Raw genomic sequence first — 21078 nt, forward strand, 5'->3', positions numbered from 1 at the left:
TTTAGGACACTGAAATTCCCTTATTAAGTAGATTTATTGTGTCCTGATTAAGAAAGTGTCTTTGGAGGACAAAGTGACTCAAAGTGACTTTTATGGGAAAGAAATTCGACTTATTCTGTGTAATAATTAAACCCATAAACATCATTGTATTTAAATGCCAAACAGGCGTGTAAAAGATAGCAAGAGAAAGCTTCTTTGATGTGAATACCCCATGTAAGAACATGCACCACTTGTTGAATGTATAATTAGAAGTTCTTAGCACTATTATCACCCTGGTAATTGTGATTGACATGAGAAAATAGATAACCAATCTGCCCACAGAAGCAGCTTCATTGATGATCAGCATCCCATTTCACTAGAAAAGTATAAATACATGTAATAGTCAGAAATGCAGCATTTTGGATATTTCCAGAAATTCTTCTAGCATTGTCCCATTAAAAGCACTAACACAAGAGGCTTTAAAAATAGCTCAGATTTCTTTGTAAGCCTGGCTTTCACCACTAATGCCATGATGTTCTCCTGCAGGTGCTCTTCTGATGGACAGTTCTCCTTAATACTGGGGCAACAGCAATATTGCACCCCTCTAAATCAGGTATATATGATGTGATGGAACCTGCAGAGAGTGTAGGGCAAAAGGGAACAGCATCCCTAATGACTCTGGCTAGTTTTCTCTTTCATGAATTTTCCCTTTAAAAAAATAGTCACAGCGCATCATTGAACTTCAGTCTTCTCTCAAAATCAAGTTTCTCTTGACTAGCCTGGGTCAGATCCTACTGAGAACTGAAAGTGCCATTTTCATTTTTTAATTTCTTAGGATATTGATGCTGTGATGCTGGCATACCAGGAGCCAGCTTTTGCCAAGGATTTAGGCTTCAGTTGAGCACTGACAAATTCATTGGTGGAAACCCAGTCTGTTTCATCTGTGTGTTTATGAAATGCTTGTAAATTGTGCATGCATTAATCTCACTTGTAATATCTTTATCACATGCTATCAGGTAATATTTAAGTTTTTTGCTTTATGACTGTGGAAGAAAAAAAATATTTTTTCTCTGAAACTGTGAACTGAGTCAAGAGGGATCGTCTCTTGCTCATTAAGAAGGCCCACCAAAGCTTGTGACATCACAGTACAGAGACTTTGTTAATTTCCCCTTCACAACCACGAAGAGGCCATGTGCAAAAGGGCTCGTCCTATCAGTATGAATTCTGGAAGAAGGAAATAAAAAAAATAAAATAAAATAAAAAAGCTGACACGAACATTTTTAATCTTTCTTTTGCTATTTGTGCTCTCACAGGGCCAGAGCTACGAAACAGAAGCAGAGATCCAAGGGTCAACTTGGGTTAGCCCTAAAAGACATTCAGAGCTGACAGATTACTACAACTCTGTCACCTTTTAAAACCATAGACTAACTCATTTGTGTGTGTTTGCTTGCTTTAACCTTGTAAAACTCTCATTTCTTTTTCCTAGTTAATAAATCTTTAGTTAGTTTATTACAGGATGGGCTACAAGTGTTGGTCTTTGGTGAGAGATCTAAGGTACTAATTGACTTGGGTAAGTGACTGGTCTCTTGGGACTAGAAGCAACCTGAATATTTTGTGATCTTTGGTATAAATGATCATTTATCACTAAACCCGGCTTGTGTGGGTGGCAAGATAGACTGGAATGCCCAAGGGGACTCTCTGTGACTCCATGGTAAGACTGTTATAATACTTCAGGAGTTCACATTTGTTACTAGGGTAGTGAAATCTAATTATAGAACATACCACCAGTTTGGGGTCTCTGCCCTGCTTCTTGACAGTCTGCCCTGAGGTTGACACTCATGGTCATGAGCCACTCCAGGCACTGTGACATGACAGGTGCTATTAGGAGGAAAATATTTAGATTACTGCTTTAGAACTTCATTTCTGCTCTTTGATTTAGCGATATTAAGTACTCTGAGCTGTTTTAGAGTTTGAGCATCTAATACAACCTCCCTTCCTTTCTTGGATAGTGATGTGCAAAACTCCAGAGTTTGGTTTTGTAGACTCTGAATTTTGTGTTTAACCAAGTCCACGTGGCTAAATCAAAACTCCAAACAAATAGTGAATTCACTCACCTCTGTTGTATTGCCTGTGGTTTTGCAACATTTTACAAAATTTTTGAGGTTGGGTTTGATCCAAAAGATGGCTGAATTTTTTTATTTCAGAAGGTGGAGAAAGCTACTAGGGGAGAGGCCTTTCTAGATTTCATTTTGACAAATAGGGAGGAACTGGTTGAGAATTTGAAAGTGGAAGGCAGCTTGAGTGAAAGTGATCATGGAATGATAGAATTTGTGATTCTAAGGAATGGTAGGCGGGAGAACAGCACAACAAAGACAATAGATTTCAAGAAGGCAGAGTTTAGCAGTTTAGGGAGTTGGCAGGTAAGATCCCAGGGGAAGCAAGTCTAAGGGGAAAAACAATTGAGGACAGTTGGCAGTTTTTCAAAGAGACATTATTAAGGGCACAAGAGCAAACTATCCCACTGTGTAGGAAAGATAGGAAGTATGGGAAGAGACCACCCTGGCTTAACCAGGAGATCTTCAATGATCTAAAATAGAGTCCTACAAAAAGTGGAAACTACGTCAAATTACAAAGGATGAATATTAACAAATAATGCAAGTATCTAGGGACAAAATTAGAAAGGCCATGGCACAAAATGCGATCAAACTAGCTAGAAACATAAAGGGTAACAAGAAAACATTCTACAAATACATTAGAAGCAAGAGGAAGACCAAGGACAGGGTAGACCATTTACTCAATTGGGCGGTGGGGTCATAATAGCAGAAAATGTGGAAATGGCAGAGGTGCTTAATGACTTCTTTGTTTCAGTTTTCACCAAGAAGATTGGTGGCGATGGGACATCTGACATAGCGAATGCCAGTGAAAATGAGGTAGGATCAGAAGAGGCTAAAATAGGGAAAGAACAAGTCAAAAATTACTTAGACAAATTAGATGTCTTCAAATGCAGGGCCTGATGAAATGCATCCTAGAATACTCAAGGAGCTGACTGAGGAGATATCTGAGCCATCAGCAATTATCTTTGAAAAGTCATGGAAAACGAGAGATTCCGGAAGACTGGAAAGGGGCAAATATAGTGCCCATCTATAAAAAGGGAAATAAGGACAACCCGGGGAATTACAGACCAGTCAGCTTAATTTCTGTACCCAGAAAGATAATGGAGCAAATAATTAAGCAATCAATTTGCAAACACCTAGAGGATAATAAGGTGATAAATAAGAGTCAGCATGGATTTGTCAAGAACAAATTGTGTCAAACCAACCTGATAGTTTTCTTTGACAGGGTAACAAGTCTTGTGGATGGGGGGAAGGGGTCGACGTGGTATATCTTGACTTTAGTAAAGCTTTCGATACTATCTCACATGACCTTCTCATAAACAAACTAGGGAAATGCAGCCTAGATGGAGCTACTATAAGGTGGATGCAAAACTGGTTGGAAAACTGTTCCCAGAGAGTAGTTATCAGTAGCTCACAGTCATGCTGGAAGGACATAACTAGTGGGGTCCCCCAGGGATCAGTTCTGGGTCCAGTTCTGTTCAATATCTTCATTTAGATAATGGCATAGAGAGTACACACAAAGTTTGCGGCTAGTACCAAGCTGGGAGGGGTTGCAAATGCTTTGGAGTATAGGATTAAAATTTAAAATGATCTGGACAAACTGGAGAAATGGTCTGAAGTAAAGAAGATGAAATTCAATAAGGACAAATGCAAAGCACTGCACTTAGGAGGAACAATCAGTTGCGCACACACACAAAATGGGAAACGACTGCCTAGGAAGCAGTACTGCGGAAAGGGATCAGGGGGTCATAGTGGACCACAAGCTAAATATGAGTCAACAGTGTAACGCTGCTGCAAAAAAAGCAAACATCCTTCTTGGATGTATTAGCAGAAGTGTTGTAAGCAAGACACGAGAAGTAATTCTTCCACTCTACTACACACTGATTAGGCTTCAACTGGAGTATTGTGTCCAGTTCTGGGTGCCACATTTCAGGAAGGATGTGGACAAATTGGAGAAAGTCCAGAGGAGAGCAACAAAAATGATTAAAGGGCTAGAAAACATGACCTATGAGGAAAGATTGGAAAAAATTGGGTTTGTTTAGTCTGGAAAAGAGAAGACTGAGTGGGGACATAAAAGATTGTTACAAGAAGGAGGGAGAAGAATTGTTTTTCTTAATCTCTGAGGATAGGACAAGAAGCAGTGGGCTTAAATTGCAGCAAGGATGGTTTAGGTTGGAGATTAGGAAAAACTTCCTAACTGTCAGTGTGGTTAAGCACTGAAATTAATTGCTTAGGGAGGTTGTGGAATCTCCATCATTGGAGATTTTTAAGAGCAGGTTGGACAAACACCTGTTAGGGATGGTCTGGGTTATACTTAGTTCTGCCATAAGTGCAGGGGAATGGACTAGATGACTTCTCAAGGTCCCTTCCCATCCTATGAATGATCAGATGTCTCAAAATTCTGTAATAAAACCAAACTGAAAGTGCAAAATTGTCTCAAATCTGTGCCTGTCCAGAAGCAGCAAAATCTTTCTTGAGAGATGAGCTTGAAGCAGAACCATGGAGTTGGGTGCTTCCCCAGAATACTGGGTGTATCTGGATACAGAACTAAACATTGGGGCTTAAGCCTACTTTTGTAAGGCGTCAAAACAGCCTAGCACTGTGGGAAAAGCTTGGATCAGGTTCTGGTCCCAGAGGTGAGATTCATGGGTTGACCCACTTCTGTTTCTGAGCTTCTAAGTAAGCTTTGGGAGTGGTGACCAAAACCAAGTTAAAATTTGGCTTCCTGTTGTATCTATTAGCAGTGATGGGCTAAATCTGGTACTAATTTTCTGAGCTCCCTGTACTGCATTAGGGGTGGAGGTAGAGTTTGTGTAAGGGAGGCTGGATAAACAGGACATAGGTCTGAACCACCTCTGACCTTTAGATTTGCAAGACAAAACTCTGTGGATGCAGCTATATCAGTAAAGGTGCCTTATATTTGTATATTTATTCCTTCCCGTACAAGAATAGCTATAGCAGTATAAGACACATTTATTCTACACTGCTGGGGTTGTATTGCTTTAACTATTCCAGTATAGTTAAAGCAATACAATTTTCTAGTGTAGACAAGGCCTTAAAACAGAAAACTTTTGAAAGAGTAGGATTAAAATGACCTGTAGTCCTTCTCCCTTCAGTTACTAATCCATTGCCCTGCTCCCCCTCCCTGCAACTCTTGAAAATCATATTCATATCAAAAGATCATGATGGCTTAATTATTCCTGAATACGATAACAGTTAAGAAGCCTTGCAGAAGACAGCATTGTCTCTCAACTTTTTAAACAAACATCTACAAAATTAACACTCGGCGACTACAACCACAGCAGCAATAGTGATTTGATAACTAACTAACTCTTGGCATACTCGTAGGAAGATGAAGGGTGTTATGTACATAGGCAGAAAATAATTTACATGAACTCAACAGGCAAGGTGATTGATTCTGGTGAACTAATACATCCAATTTCATGCATTCGTTCATTATCTGGTGTTAAATTGGTGACTTGTTTTTTGTGCCAAAGGCCACAGTTGCATCATTTAGCGTAGACCTCATCAGTGTATCAGACAAATTAAAGGATTAATGAAGAGAAAAGGAGAAACAGATCTGCCATCTTGTGTACAATCTGGCTACTGCAATTTCTTTTCTAAAATGAATTGCATTTGTTCTACATAGCAAAATACACCTTATTAATATTTGCATATGTTAACCCAGTTCCCATGAGCAACGAGGGTGAAAAAAAAAAGTCAGGGTGAAAATTTAATGATGATATTCATAGTTTAAATGTGGGGGAAAGGCTCTTCCATTCAAAGTACAATTAATTAATAAATATACATTTAGCAGAACTAGATTAATACATTTGAGGAGAGAACTGACAGAAACAAATACTCCCCAGCTGGACCAAGACAAAAATTAGTAATACAAAAAATTACCTAAGGGGAAGAAATCTATTTCCTGTACAGATAATTTAACCAACCCTGCAAAATTCTACTCAGAGAAAATACATATTTTTTGGTGGGTGAGTAAAATATTGACAGTATTTTTCCTTGCAATCATCATATTAGTAAAGAATGTGCTTAGGCACAAAACCCATGAACATTTTGCAAGGCTTAATTAAACCACAAAGAACAGTGGGAAGGTCAGTCTTTCTATGAGCTTCCTTCTCCTCTTCCCCTCCAGCTGTTCTGCAGGTTCAAAACAATACATGTGCCCGTAAAATCTCCAATCTGTTTCTCTCACTTCCTCTCTTTTCCCAAATCCCTGTCAGTGGGGAAACAGGCCTTCAAAAAAGAAAAGCCCTAGAAAACTAATCTGGACATCAGTCAAACTAGATGAGAGTCTTGAAGAAAAAAAAGTTCCTCCAGAACAGAGACTAGGTAGAACATTGCCTGGTTTGTCAGGCCAGGCCAGGAATTGCACTTCTTCAGCTAACTAAACAGATCAGGCCAAGATGCCATGTGCATACATAAAATCCAGCTTGTTAAGATATTTAGAAGCCCTGATCAGAGAAGGGGGGGAAATAAGATGAGATGCAGTGTTTGTTATGGATTGGCTTTTGGGGAGTAGATGATTTTTGTTAATAGACCACTGAACCATACCCTGCCATTTCAATGTTAGATTATCAGTTAGGTTTAAAACTTTGACCACAGTGAAAGAGGTGATTTCACATCTCCAGTGTGTCAGCATTGCTCATGTAACAACATCTGATTGTATCTTTTCTCTCTGCTTCCTTATAAAAAGTTTCCAAAAGCAGAAAACAATTGCAAAACGGAACTAGTATTGTTCTTCTACAGTATCTGCTCAATTTACTTTTGCAATTAGTCCAGTGGGACTCTCATCCCATAGGGCATGATCTTTTGCAGAGTGGGTCAAATTCATCTTCAGTGGAGTTACATCAGCAATTAATTGGCTTTCTGGGAGTGGATGATTTTTGTTAATAGACCACTGAACCATACCCTGCCATTTCAATGTTAGATTATCAGTTAGATTATCAAAAATAAAATCAAAATAAGTAAATAAAGCACATAAATGAGTCCAATCACTCTTCTGGTTTACACTTTTATGTGGGAGGTTTATAGAGTCAAGCATCAAGAGGTCAATTCTTTCTCCTATTTTGGTCTGTTTTGGGGGTCTCTGGAATTATGTTAATTTGGTTTTGAGCTATTCAGCATATTTCCATAACTTGGCTTGCTGGATGAGTAGTGTGTTGGAGGGAAAACTATTCAAACACTTTTTGGAGTTCCAAATATTCTTGATTCAAATGTGTTGTCTGGGCAGGCATTAATTTGATCTCTTTTGTTGCAGGGCCCTGCACAGGCTGGGGGCGGGGCAGGATCCAGGGTTTGCTATTACACAGATAGTTCACATATAATAAAAGGGCTGAATTCATTGAATAAATCATTTGCAACAAATAAGTGTTCAAATATTTTGGTGTTCTGGTCACTGGTAACTCCTCTTCTATAAACCTGACAAATGAAGCCAGATTACCTAGTATTTTCCTTTTTTATTTTTCATCAATGTTTCCAAGGCCAAAACTTGGCCTTTCAGTATTTCGGTACCCAGTGTTTCTGGCTGTTTCCATTTGGAGGCAGCTAATATGTGGAATGGGATGTTTGGTGACTTTTAAGCCATGTATTCCCTGTATCAGGAATCTGAAATGAAAAACAAGCAGGTTTAATAGTTGGAGCTCGTTAGTAGTGAACCCACTAGTGACACATGGTAGTTACAGTGAACACCCTTCACCTCATCTGTAGATTCCATTTTAGCCCTCAGTTCAGGAATGCATCCCTGTTCGAGAGGTAGCTTAAGCATGTGTTTAAGTCCCATTGAAGCATTTGCTTAATTTTAAGTATGTGTTTAAGTACTTTCCTGAATCAGGGCCTTAGACTATAAATTCTTCAAGGTAGGCATTATCTTTATCCCTGTACAGTACTGAGCAGTCTGTCAGCACTAAATAATATAAAGTTCATTCTGTGCAGTACCAGCTTATGTAGCTAGAACATAAGACTTTTAGGAAAGGAACCTGTTATTTTTTGGAATACCTTTCCTAGGGCCTGATACTGAACGGAACTGAACCTGCCCATTGACTTCAATTGGAGTAATATTGTTCATCCAGTCTTAGGATCAGACCTCCAGCATTCAGCAGCAGAAATACCTACTCTATGTTCCTATCTAAAAAATAAAATATTAATTAATAATGGTACCCATTTTCTGAGCCATCTCTTCCTGGAACTACTTAATCTTTGTGCATTCTTGCCAAATATGCATAAAAACTTCTCCTTACTCTTCAACATCAGCCAACAATGCTTAATCCACTCAATCCACAACCATCTTTGTGCTTTCTTCTGTGCCAATGCATGTTAATAGAAAGCTCCCCATGAACTAGTGTGTGAAGTCTGTCCTCCTCCAAATCTCTAAATCAGATTCACTCACACTGTGGTGACAATGGGAAAAATGGTCCAAGCAAAACCCTAGATTGGAACACCCTTGAATTCTGGTGGGTTGGAAATGTAGATGTTTGCTCATCTGCATTTTCAGTCAGCTATCAATGGCAGTTCATTTAAGCAAATTATTTGAACTCACTGGGAGTTCAGGATGCTAAGGAATTCACAAGAGGACCTTGGAGCCTGACCAGATTGGCCCTTCTATATGCTACTTTTCTAGCAATGACTAGTTCTCTGAGAGCCATATTACATGGTGTGATGAGGTGAACTCACCCCACACTGGACAGGGAAGGGTTAACTCCTCACTGTGGGCTGAGGAAGCCATGCCCCCACGACCCTACTGGGCACGATCCAGGTGCAGCACTAGTATAAAAGGAAGAAGCCAGCTCAGTCTGGACTGACTGCTGGGGAGGAAGGAGGCTCCTGGCTGGCTTCAGCCTGGGAGCAGTTGGAATCCCTGACTGTGGAAGCTGGAGCCACAGAGACCCAGACCAATGCCCAAGAGCCTGCAGCATCAGAGTCACTGGGAACCCGGATGATGCTTCAACTACAGCTCCAAGAGACATGGTAGGAAGTGGCCCGGGGGGGGACTAGTTATAGTCCAGTGGGAAGTTGGTGTGTTTCTGATGGAGCCACACTGACTCAGTGGTGAAACATTCCGCCACTTTTAGGGTCCTAGGCTGGGACCTGGTGGAGCAAGGTGGGCCCTAGGCTGGGTCCTCCTACCCAAGCCGCCACCTCTTCCCCCCCCCCCACCCCTCAGGTGGTAGCCCATTGACTTCGACCACAAAGCCTTCCCACCCTGCGGCTTGGGGCAACTCTCTGGACTCTGGCTGCTAAGCCATGCTGCTCTGTGCATCTGGGTAAACCCCACTTCCCTGCGGATCCGGGTAAACCATTGACTCTGGCCAGTAGGCCTCACTGCCCTGTGAAAGAGTATTCCCATCAACTTTACTCCTTAGGGGTCTCAGACTCAAGGTAAAGAACAGCTTGAGAGAGGGGGTGCAGTTGCCCCACACTGGATTGGGACCCCCACCCCATCATACATGGTGTCTTTTTTTTTTTTTTTTTTTAAAGAAATGGAGAGAGATTGCAATAGTGTCTGCACAAGGCAATATCTGATTAATTAAGAACCGGCCGAGGTTAATATCCCTTGTCTTCATCACAGACCATCAACTCTACAGCAGATCATTAATGGCCGGAAATAACCTGTGCCTTGGTCATTATTGCTTAATTATTTTCATGAAATTAGTAACATTAATTCCAAGACTTCAGTTTCCATAAATGGAGCATTGTATCTTCTTTTTTCCCAGACAGCCTTAGCAGTTAAAATCCAAAACTATTTTGATTGTTTACATTAATAAGAGAAAGTTAATGCACATTAAATTTAATTAATAGTGTTAAAGCTGTTTCTTAAATATTGGGTAATGTACAGAGGAGGCAAATAATCAATTTAAGCTTATGCAGTGTTGTTGTAGCTGTCTTGGTCCCAGGATATTAGCGAGACAAAGTGGATGAGGAAATATCTTTTGTTGGACAAACTTCTGTTGGTGAGAGAGACAAGGTTTCGAGCTTACACGGAGCTCTTCTTCAGGTCTGGGAAACTAAGGGCAGGTCTATTCTACAGAATTACTTCGGTATAACAAATTTGCTCAGGGTTCTGAAAAGTCCACACCCCTGAGCAAGATATTATACCAACCTAAGTGCTGGTATAGATAGTGCTATGTTAGCGGGAGAGCTGCTCCCACTGACACAGCTACCACCTCTCGGGGAGGTGGATTAACTACAATGACAGGAGAGCACTCTCCCATCAGCATAGAGCGTCTTCATTAAAGCACTACAGCAATGCAGCTGCACCAATGCAGCTGGGGCAAGGCAGTGTTTAAAGTGTAGACCTGCCCTAACTCAGGCCTTGGCTACACTCAGGACTTCCCAGCACTGTGAAGTGCGAGTGTAGTCGCGCCGCAAGAGCTCTCTCGCAGCGCTGTAAGTACTCCACCTCTCCGAGGGGAATAGCTTGCAGCGCTGCGAGTGAGCGTGCAGTGCTGCAGGGTCTGATTACACTGGCGCTTTACAGCGCTGTACTCACTGCGCTCGGGGAGGGGCATTTTCACACCCCTGAACGCAGCAAGTTGCAGCGCTGTACAGCGCCAGTGTAGCCAAGGCCTCAGAGTGTCACTGCTAAATACAAAGTGCAACAGATTGTTTCGCATAAACAATTAACACACATTTCAAGGGACCAATCAAGGGCCATTGCACCTTGAATAGCCCCTTGAAATATGTGTTAACTGCATAGGCTAAACAATCTGTTCCACCTTGTATTTAGCAGTGACACTCTGAGTTAGTTTCCCAGGCCTCAAAAAGAGCTCTGTGTAAGCTTGAAAACTTGTCTCTTTCAGCAACAGAAGCTGGTCCAATAAAAGGTATTACCTCAGCCACCTTGTCTCTCAACTTAAGTTTAGTTATTTTCACACGACTGGGAAACTGAACAAAATAACCCCAGGATTGTTAATTATGGAAAGGAGAAAATGAATACAATTGAAATTATAGGAATTAGTTTAATTGTTGTTGCTCTTGTTGTTAACTCTCGGGCATGATAGTTCACCTCAACATTTTGTAGACGCAATGTGCCACATTCATTCCATGCCAACTAAAACTATGTGGGGAAAAATATGTCCCAGCAGGTATTCTTTACACAGACACTTGTGCAGTAAGGTATTGTAATTCTCTCCACTGCAGGAGTCACTGGGTGAAATTGTATAGCCTGTTATGCAGGAGGTCAGACTTGAGGATCGCAGTAGCCCCTTCTGCTTTAGAATCCATGAATCTGTCATACTGAGGAATCAATACAGCAAATACATTAGAAGCAAGAGAAAGACCAAGGACAGGGTAGGCCCGTTACTCAATGAGGGGGGGAAAGACAATAACAGAAAATGTGGAAATGGCAGAGGTGCTTAATGACTTCTTTGTTTTGGTTTTCACCAAGAAAGTTGGTGGCGATGGGATATCTAACATAGTGAGCGCCAGTGAAAATGAGGTAGGACCAGAGTCTAAAATAGGGAAAGAACAAGTCAAAAATTACTTGGACAAATTAGATGTCTTCAAATCACCAGGGCCTGATTAAATGCATCCTAGAATACTCAAGGAGCTGACTGAGGAGATATCTGAGCCATTAGCAATTGTCTTTGAAAAGTCATGGAAGATAGGAGAGATTCCAGAAGACTGGAAAAGGGCAAATATAGTGCCCATCTATAAAAATGGAAATAAGGACAACCTGGGGAATTACAGATCTGTCAACTTAATTTCTGTACCCCAAAAGATAATGGAGCAAATAATTAAGCAATCAATTTGCAAACACCTAGAGGATAATAAGGTGATAAATAAGAGTCAGCATAGATTTGTCAAGAACAAATCATGTCAAACAAACCTGATAACTTTCTTTGACTGGGTAACAAGCCTTGTGCATGGGGGGAAGCAGTAGATGTGGTATATCTTGACTTTAGTAAGGCTTTTGATACAGTCTCACATGACCTTTTCATAAACAAACTAGGGAAATACAACCTATATGGAGCTACTATAAGGTGGGTGCATAATTGGTTGGAAAATCATTCCCAGAGAGTAGTTATCAGTGGTTCACAGTCTTGCTGGAAGGACATAATGAGTGGGGTTCTGCAGGGATCAGTTCTGGGTCCGGTTCTGGTCAATATTTTCATCAATGATTTATATAATGGCACAGTGACTACACTTATAAAGTTTGCAGATGAATCCAAGCTGGGAGGGGTTTAAAGTACTTTGGAGGATAGGATTAAAATTCAAAATGATCTGGACAAACTGGAGAAATGGTCTGAAGTAAATACGATGAGATTCAATAAGGACAAATGGAAAGTACTCCACTTAGGAAGGAACAATCAGTTTCACACATACAAAATGGGAAATGACTGCCTAGGAAGAAGTACTGTGGAAAGGGATCTGGAGATCATAGTGGACCACAAGCTAAATATGAGTCAATAGTGTAATGCTGTTGCAAAAAAAGCAAACATAATTCTGGGATGCATTAGCAGGAGTATTGTAAGCAAGACATGATCAGTAATTCTTCCATGCTGATTAGGCCTCAGCTGGAGTATTGTGTCCAGTTCTGGGCACCACATTTCAGGAAAGATGTGGACAAACTGGAGAAAGTCCAGAGAAGAGCAACAAAAATGATTAAAGGTCTAGAAAACATAACCTATGAGGGAAGATTGAAAAAATTGTTTAGTCTGGAAAAGAGAAGACTGAGAGGGGACATACCAACTTTTTATGTACTTGAAAACTGTTACAAGGAGGAGGGAGAAAAAATGTTCTTTTTAACCTCTGAGGATAGGACAAGAAGCAATGGGCTTAAATTGCAGCAAGGGCAGTTTAGGTTGGACATTTGGAAAAACTTCCTAACAGTCAGAGTGATTAAGCACTGGAGTAAATTGCCTAGGGAGGTGGTGGAATCTCCATCATTGGGGATTTTTAAGAGCAGGTTGGACAAACACCTGTCAGGGATTGTCTAGATAATACTTAGCCCTGCCTTGGGTGCAGGAGACTGGACTAGATGACCTTCCTTCCAGTTCTATGATTTTATGATTCTATGAAATATTATCACTAGAGACCAGCCCAAGCCACCAAATTTGAATTTCAAAACCGTATTTGGAGTTGGGTTTTGATTCAGCCCATTATAGAGGTAGTGACCACTTGTAATCATAGCCAAATCTACATTCAGATTCTAAATCCCATTTCACCCACTTATGGACAAAGTTTTGGGGGGAAAGATTAGATTTTTTTTTTCTCAAGTTCCTTCCAAGATATAAAGTCACTAGGAATCTTGTTTTGTTTTTCTTCTAAAGTTACTGTTTAGCTATAAAGTTGCTTTTAAAAAACAAAGTCAGGAAGTAGTATTGTTTGTATTACTTTACCAGGCCCAATCTATGACCCTTTTGTTTAATGCCAAGCTGGCATTTGATTTCCTACTGCATTTAAAAAAAAAAAGAAAGATGTGATTCAGCAGTCAGAGTATTACTTACCTTGTGGGTGAAATCTTCAAAAAATGCTTTCTGCTTTTGCATACACAGCTATGCAAACAATGGAATGCACAAATAATGGTGTTCAAATTGCATAGCACATTGCTCCCAAATGGAGGCTGGGTTGAAGGCTCTCTGAAGAATTGGCCCTGTGTGTGAGCACACCTTCTGAGTCAGTTTGGGAGGAGAAAACTTGAACAGAGAGAAGGTGGTGAGAAGGCTGGTGTTGTAGCAGTAACCAGCAGGATGCCACATTGTGCAGGTCTACTTCCCAAAATATCACACAGGCTGCATAATCTGTTGAACAAAGTGAGAGGTGATTGGTGGGCAACAGACCTCCTCTACTCTCTCCTTTGGATATGTGTCCTCAACGTGGTGAATGCTCTGTAGAGCTGTCAAGAGAAAACTGTGACACCAAGAGAGTCACATAATTGGCAGGAGAACTGCAGTCTAGTGGATTAGATATCAGTCTAAGAATCATGGGTTCTGTTCTCAGCTTTTCAACAGACTTCATGTATGACACTTGGGTCAGTCACTTAACTTCTCTGTGCTTTATTCCCTATCTGTAAAAGGGGATTACGGTTGGGTTGTGAGGATTAGTTAATATTTGCAAATTCTTTGAAAACAATATAATAATACCAAGGTCTTACATAGTGCTTTTCGTCCATGGATCACAAAGTGCTTCACTGTCTTTAACACCAGTCTGAGTTAAGGCAATATTGTTACAATTTTACAGATGGGAAACTGAGGCACAGAAAGATAAGTGACTTTCCCAAGGTCACACAAGAAGTTAGTGATAGAGTAGGGAATTGAATCTGGGTCTTCTAAATCCTAGGCTAGGGACCTAATCATTGGACCATTCTTCCGCTGAATTAAATGTGCTGTATAAGTCAGTTATTCTTATTTCTTCAAATTTGAGTTGCTTTGTAGATCTCAGAGCAGTCATGTTGGAACAGTTTTTAATAGTGGGGCTACTGTGAGCCCTTGAACACAACTATAAACCCTGTATATGATGGAAATCACTTCAAGCCAGGGGGTGCTGCCACCTTCAGCACCCCTAGTTCCAGCACTCCTGCCTCAGAGATGTAAAAAATCACACCAAGTCTGAAGCCTGTAGGTACTGCATTTTAGATTACTGTATGTAAGGTGGTATAATAAAATGCAGTTTGTATTCTGTAAAGGTATTCACTGACAATGTGTAACATAGGTAAAGGATTGGGGGGAGTCAAGGCTGTTATGAGGCGACGAGATAAGAAAAGGCTGTTTGGGCAAAAGACTAAGAAGTAGTTTTGGTCTGGACGAGGGTCTAAAGCTCTGAGAGGTAAGCTCAAAATTTTGGAGGACCCAAGTGCCACTCAGTTTTAATATGCCTTTTTTACTCCATGCTGCTACAAAGAGCTGGCATTTGCACGCAGTAACACAGAAAAACTTTTAGACCTCTACTCTGAATTAATCAGATCTGACAGATTCACTGCTGCCCATGACCCTCAAGTTTCACTTTCTGCTAGCATGTCAGGCATTGATTTTCCTCTTCTCTTCCCCTAGAGCACACATTACAGTGATCTTCCCCAAAACTGACAAGGGCAGGGCTTATTTCCAATAAAAGGGCATCATATTTAGCCTTACAGGGTAAGGGAGGTCAGAGGAAGAGGTGGGTGGAAATAATAAGAGCAGGGAAGGCATCTGATTTCCAATACACTCAGACAGTTGCACGTAATATATTCAGATGCTATCAGTGTTACTTTTTCATTGTTCACAAAAACATATCTATTCGCTGCATTATTTCCTCTCTCTACAGACTCCTTGTTAATTATTTTTAATATTTATATTCCAGAGGTGCTAAGTGCTGTTAAAATACACATGGAGATATGCTCCCTGCCCTGAGGAGCTTATAAAATAAGAAAACAAGTGGTTACAAGCTCATAACTGTCTAGAACATAAGAACGGCCATACTGGGTCAGACCAATGGTCCATCTAATCCAGTATCTTGTCTTCTGACAGGGGCCAATGCGAGGTGCCCTAGAGGGAATGAACAGAACAGATAATCATCAAGTGATCCATCCCCTTTCGTCCATTCCCAGCTTCTGGCAAACAGAGGCTAAGGACACCATCCTCGGCCATCCTGGCTAATAGCCATTGATGGACCTATCCTCCATGAATGCTCCGATTCAGAACCAGAACAATGGCTGAGCAGAGCAGCCATTTCTTTCTTGATCTTAGGCCTTTGATCTTGGCCTTCTGTAAAAGGTAATCAGCAGGCAAAGACCCTCTGCACAGGGCATAGCTTCAAAAGGTTGTTTTTGGCATAATGAGTTGGGGAATTTGCATTCACCTCCCTCTAGAGATTCCCCAGGAAAACCACTGAACATGTTTTGTTCCAAAAGTCTGTTCTTGTCTGGCACATAGTTGAGTTGTAGTCCTTTGCACCCTGAGATGTCACATATGTCACATCTCCCCCCTCAAGAGGTTATGTACAATCCCAGCCCACAATAATATGTAAACCATTCATTTAATACAAAAAGAACAGGAGTACTTGTGGCACCTTAGAGACTAACAAATTTATTAGAGCATAAGCTTTCGTGGGCTACAACCCACTTCTTTGGATGCAGGTTGTAGCCCATGAAAGCTTATGCTCTAATAAATTTGTTAGTCTCTAAGGTGCCACAAGTACTCCTGTTCTTTTTGAGGATACAGACTAACACGGCTGCTACTCTGAAATCTGTCATTTAATACAGTGGACCTCAAAGATACTTAAACTTAATTCAAGAAGATCTTCCATAGATATTGTGGGAAATTGCCCTATCTGTCACAAGTACCATCTAAAGACTGTCAGACAAGGGGACAAGGGGTCTTTTAAATAACTCTCTCCAGTTAGAGGAAAAGGGAAGAAGAGTTAAAAAGAAAGCCTTACTTAGTAAAGCTTACATTTCAAATGCTTTTTAATTATTTTTCCTTTATCTTTAATAAAGGTTAAAAAGATGTTTAGTGGTGTTTGCCTGTGGCTGAGGTCTCTGTATACCAATCCCCAAACCATGTTTAACACTGTTTAGTCACATTAACTAACTTTTGACTCTTTGGACCCATATATTGCATCTAAATTAAAACAACAAATAGAGTGATAAAATTTATTAGCTGTAAGCTGTGCATTATAATAGTAAAAATACATGTCAAAACAACGCAATAACTTTGTATTGGGCAAAGCACTCTCCTCTTCCTGTTCTCCTGTTTCGGCACCCTCTTCCTCCTTTTTGTCCAGGCTTGTCTTTCTCGTGCTTCTGTCTGTTGCATGCCTAACATTTGAATGGTCTTTAGGTTTTTGCTACCTCCACCTGTCCTGTATATCTCATGGCTTGTTGCCCCCTCCTCGTGCAAGTCAAGAGGAAAGTAAAACCAAACACAACACAAACAACCAGCCCCATTAGGCTACATCTTACACTGCATGCTGCCACCATGGTGTGTAGTGTATGTGTAGCTATGTGCTGCAGTGAAAAGCAGGCTGAATCCACACTGGTGTGTAATAAATAAATAATTGGCCTCTCAGAGTTGGTAAGACAACTCCCACCTGTTTATGCTCTCTGTATGTGCGTATATATATCTCCTCAATATTCCACTCTATATGCATCCGAAGAAGTGGGCTGTAGTCCATGAAAGCTTATGCTCTAATAAATTTGTTAGTCTCTAAGGTGCCACAAGTACTCCTGTTCTTTTTACTGGTGTGTAGCTACACGTGTCAGTGAAAGGCTCTGGCAGAGGGGAAACAATGGAGAAAGGCTTCAGCAGCTCACTGCTGACAGCCCCTTTCACTGTGGCAAGGAAAGACTCTGGGGGGTGGAGGCAGCAGGGGAAGGCTGAGCTTTTCCCCACTCTGAAGCTTTCCCTGCGGCGGGGAAGGGCTCCAGCAGAGGAGGCAGTGGGACACTACACTGTTTAAAACTAGCAGCGGAGATGGTAATACACAGCTTGTGCACGGAGACAGCCCTGTAGGGTATGTACTTGAGTGCCCACTCCCTTTAGGCATGTCTTTCCTCACCTAAGCCAGGCGTCACTGTCTACACGGCTATTTTAACGGGTACTAGTGGGACTATATAGGTATGCACACCACACGCTGCCAAAAGAAGGATGCAGTGTAGACACACCCTTAGTGGTATAATTTAGTCATGGCAGTGATCTAACAGCACCTTTGGAGCTCCTCTGGTGTCACTGAACCTGTCCTGCCAGGGACCTTATTAGTCTGTGCACCATGCACACAGCAGCTGCTGCTATGCAGAGAGCAGTGAGAAGGCGTAGCAGAATAGCAAGTCTGGCCTCCTGGCATCATATCAACATAGTTTATGTTGTCAGTACTAGAGAAGGGGCAGGAGTCAGTGAATTTACTCTGAACTTCTGCTGGTGTAGCTTAGAAAAAGGCCTCTTATCGTCTGATATGTCTGCAAAGCCTGATGCTCCCCAATGATGTTACCCTTTCAGCATTGCCAAGCCTTGGGCCAGTTTTCAAGCTTCAGAAATGTCCTGTATTTTCCCCATATTCAATTCAAAATGACTTCTCTGACTTGTGTGTATCACCTGTGGTGTATGAAAGCACTAATGTGTGTTGCTTGGTTCAACAGAGATTCCCCCCAAAGGGCTCTTGGCGGTACTGCAACATAAACCGGTTACCATGGCAATGTGCCGATGTACCTGAAGTGCCACACTCTGTTATTTCACTTTACTGGACATTGTGACATCTGTCTAACAACAGGAAGAAGAGCCTGCCTTTCAAATGCATGTCTCCGTACTGAGCACCAGTGGATAATTTAAATGTACAAGCATGGAATATGTATTTATAAAGCATCTGAGAGAGAACTGTGACAAAATAATGATAAGCAGAGACCAGACAATGCTCTGGGGGACCATGGAAAACCAACAAAAAAACTTCAAAAACAGACTCCAACGAGAAACTGCACAATTGGAATTAATTTGCAAACTGGACACCATTAAGTTAGGCTTGAATAAAGACTGGGAGTGGATGGGTCATTACACAAAGTAAAAACTATTTCCCCATGCTAATTTTTCCCCTACTGTTACACACACCTTCTTGTCAACTGTTGGAAGTGGGCCATCCTGATTATCACTACAAAAGTTTTTTTTCCTCCTGCTGATGATAGCCCACCTTAATTGATTAGTCTCATTATAGTTGGTATGGCAACACCCATTTTTTCATGTTCTCTCTCTCTCTCTGTGTGTGTGTGTGTGTGTGTATCTTCCTACTGTATTTTCCACTGAATGCATCCGATGAAGTGGGTTTTAGCCCATGAAAGCTTATGCTCAAATAAATTTGTTAGTCTCTAAGGTGCCACAAGTACTCCTCCATTCATTTTTCTGCGTAATTATCCTAAAGATCTTAGAACATTAGTAAGGGAGGGAGGTGCACTAGTAGGCTTATGTCTTCGGATTCCTTTTTCCTCCTCCTTTACCTCACTCAGATTCAAGAAGGGCTATTGGAAAACAGGTAACTAAAAAATAGAGTGAGAATTGGACAGCTAGAACAGGGAAGGATGGTCTCGTGTTTAAGGCACTAAACTGAACCTCAGGAGATACAGATTCAATTCCTAGCTCTCTGTGTGCTTGAGCAAATTTTAATTTTGTTGTGCCTCAGTTCCCTATCTGTAAATTATGGATATTATTTCTTTTTTCCTACCCTTTCTGTCCTGTCTATGTGGATTGAAAGCACTTTGATTGTCTTTTACTATGTTAACATACCACACTTAGCACAATGGGGCTTGATCTCAGGTAGGGCCTACACAGTAATAAAAGTACAACAGTAAAAGTGATTGAAGAGGTGAACGATTTGGAACAAATCATATTAAATGTAATGCAGACCTTACTTCCACCCATTTGTGAAGAAGTCTTTCCCCCTCCCCCCTTATGAATATTAGGTACTTAGCCTCAGAATAAATATCATATTCCCTAAATTCACAGACTGGAAAAATATATGAAAATCCTATTACTACAAATATAACATTATAAATATGCCACATTGTATTGATAGTACTGTCTTTTTTTAGAATAGGGAAAATATACAAAATACAAAGGTTTTTTTAAAAAAAAAAAACTTTCTAGCCTCATTACTGCAATACTAAGTCTGGATTGGAACTTGCAAAGCACTTAAGCACATGCTTAACTTTAAACACACAAGGAATCCCATTGACTTCAATGGAACTATTCATGAACTTAAAGTAAAATGTGTGTTTTAAGTGCTCTGGAGGCTTGAGGTCCTACTTGAGCTGATAGTTTTTGTCATAGGAATGTGCTGGTGTAGTGCATATAGTATTTGTAGTTGTGCTACAGCTTCCTGATGTCATTTCAATGACCCTACTTCTCATATGCAGATCTGTGTGGGTAGAGCATGTTAGGCTGTTTGAGAAGGGGTGCTTCTCTCCCACAGAATACATAAGCCACTCTTGGCAGTTGTGGAGCCCAGGAGACTTGTAGAACATCTGTGGACCAGTTACTAACAGCTTTGAAAGCTCCTTGTGATTGGTTCGGGTCCTGACATTTCAAACTCCCTTCTATCATGTCTGATCAATGGCGTGAGACTCAACACTCTTGTACAGAGAATAAAACATCGGGTCCATCTCAGAATTTAGTTTATTTGTACGAGTAGAAATAACAAGCCTATTTTGATTTTTTTTTTTAACAGGTTCAGTTGTTTAAGGGGCTCTTTCCCAACCAACGTGCGACTGTTTTAGGCAGCACCATCACCACATTGCTTACACGCATGAATTAACAGCATGTCCCTACATATGTCTATAGCTATCACATTATTTGAATGGCTAACTTAATGTAAAAAGAACAGGAGTACTTGTGGCACCTTAGAGACTAACAAATTTATTAGAGCATAAGCTTTCGTGGGCTACAGCCACTTCTTCGGATGCATATCACATGCATATCATATGCATCCGAAGAAGTGGGCTGTAGCCCACGAAAGCTTATGCTCTAATAAATTTGTTAGTCTCTAAGGTGCCACAAGTACTCCTGTTCTTCTTTTTGCGGATACAGATTAACACGGCTGCTACTCTGAAACCTATCTTAATGTAATAGATAATTACATCAGATTAAGTCTATTTTAGGGTAAATGCAATGCATGGTTAAAATCCATTCATGGCTGAACTTTATTCTAACTTGGAATATGTTGAAACTATGTTGTGGCAAGATTTTATAACTTTCTTTTTTCAAGTGTATGTATTTCAAGTAATTTCATGCACAGCTCCTCTCCCGCCACTAGAGGTCATAAGCAAAACATATTTCTATAATAAGGCCATATAGGTTTAGTGATCTCTTTAAATAACTATCCATAACAGAGTTACAACAAAGTAACAGTAAAACAATGTTCCATTCACAATATCATAAGTAAAATGATGGCTATGATACAAAGGCTTCCCAAGACTTTTTGGAGGAGGTGGCAAGCTTACTGGTTGCACTGATAACACATTATAAAAGGGGGAATGGAGCAAAAAACTAACACATAATATTCTAATAAATAA

At 40.7% G+C, this 21078-nt stretch overlaps 2 long non-coding RNA genes across 2 annotated transcripts in view; one reads left to right on the plus strand and one right to left on the minus strand.

Moving 5' to 3' along the window:
- The first annotated feature begins 387 nt into the window (after nt 1–387).
- Nucleotides 388–20406, plus strand: LOC135980787 (uncharacterized). The gene is made up of 3 exons (XR_010597691.1): nt 388–762; nt 815–2909; nt 18163–20406. It is a non-coding gene; the product is annotated as an uncharacterized LOC135980787 (long non-coding RNA).
- Nucleotides 5842–21078, minus strand: part of LOC101954129 (uncharacterized) — a 79401-nt gene continuing 64164 nt past the window's right edge. Inside the window, exons 5-6 of the long non-coding RNA XR_010597688.1 lie at nt 13559–13852; nt 5842–7718 (exon numbers count right to left, since the gene is read on the minus strand). This is a non-coding gene — a long non-coding RNA (uncharacterized LOC101954129). The remainder of the gene's footprint in view (nt 7719–13558; nt 13853–21078) is intronic.

Source organism: Chrysemys picta, chromosome 1 (assembly GCF_011386835.1).
Source record: "Chrysemys picta bellii isolate R12L10 chromosome 1, ASM1138683v2, whole genome shotgun sequence".
Classification (NCBI taxonomy): domain Eukaryota; kingdom Metazoa; phylum Chordata; order Testudines; family Emydidae; genus Chrysemys; species Chrysemys picta.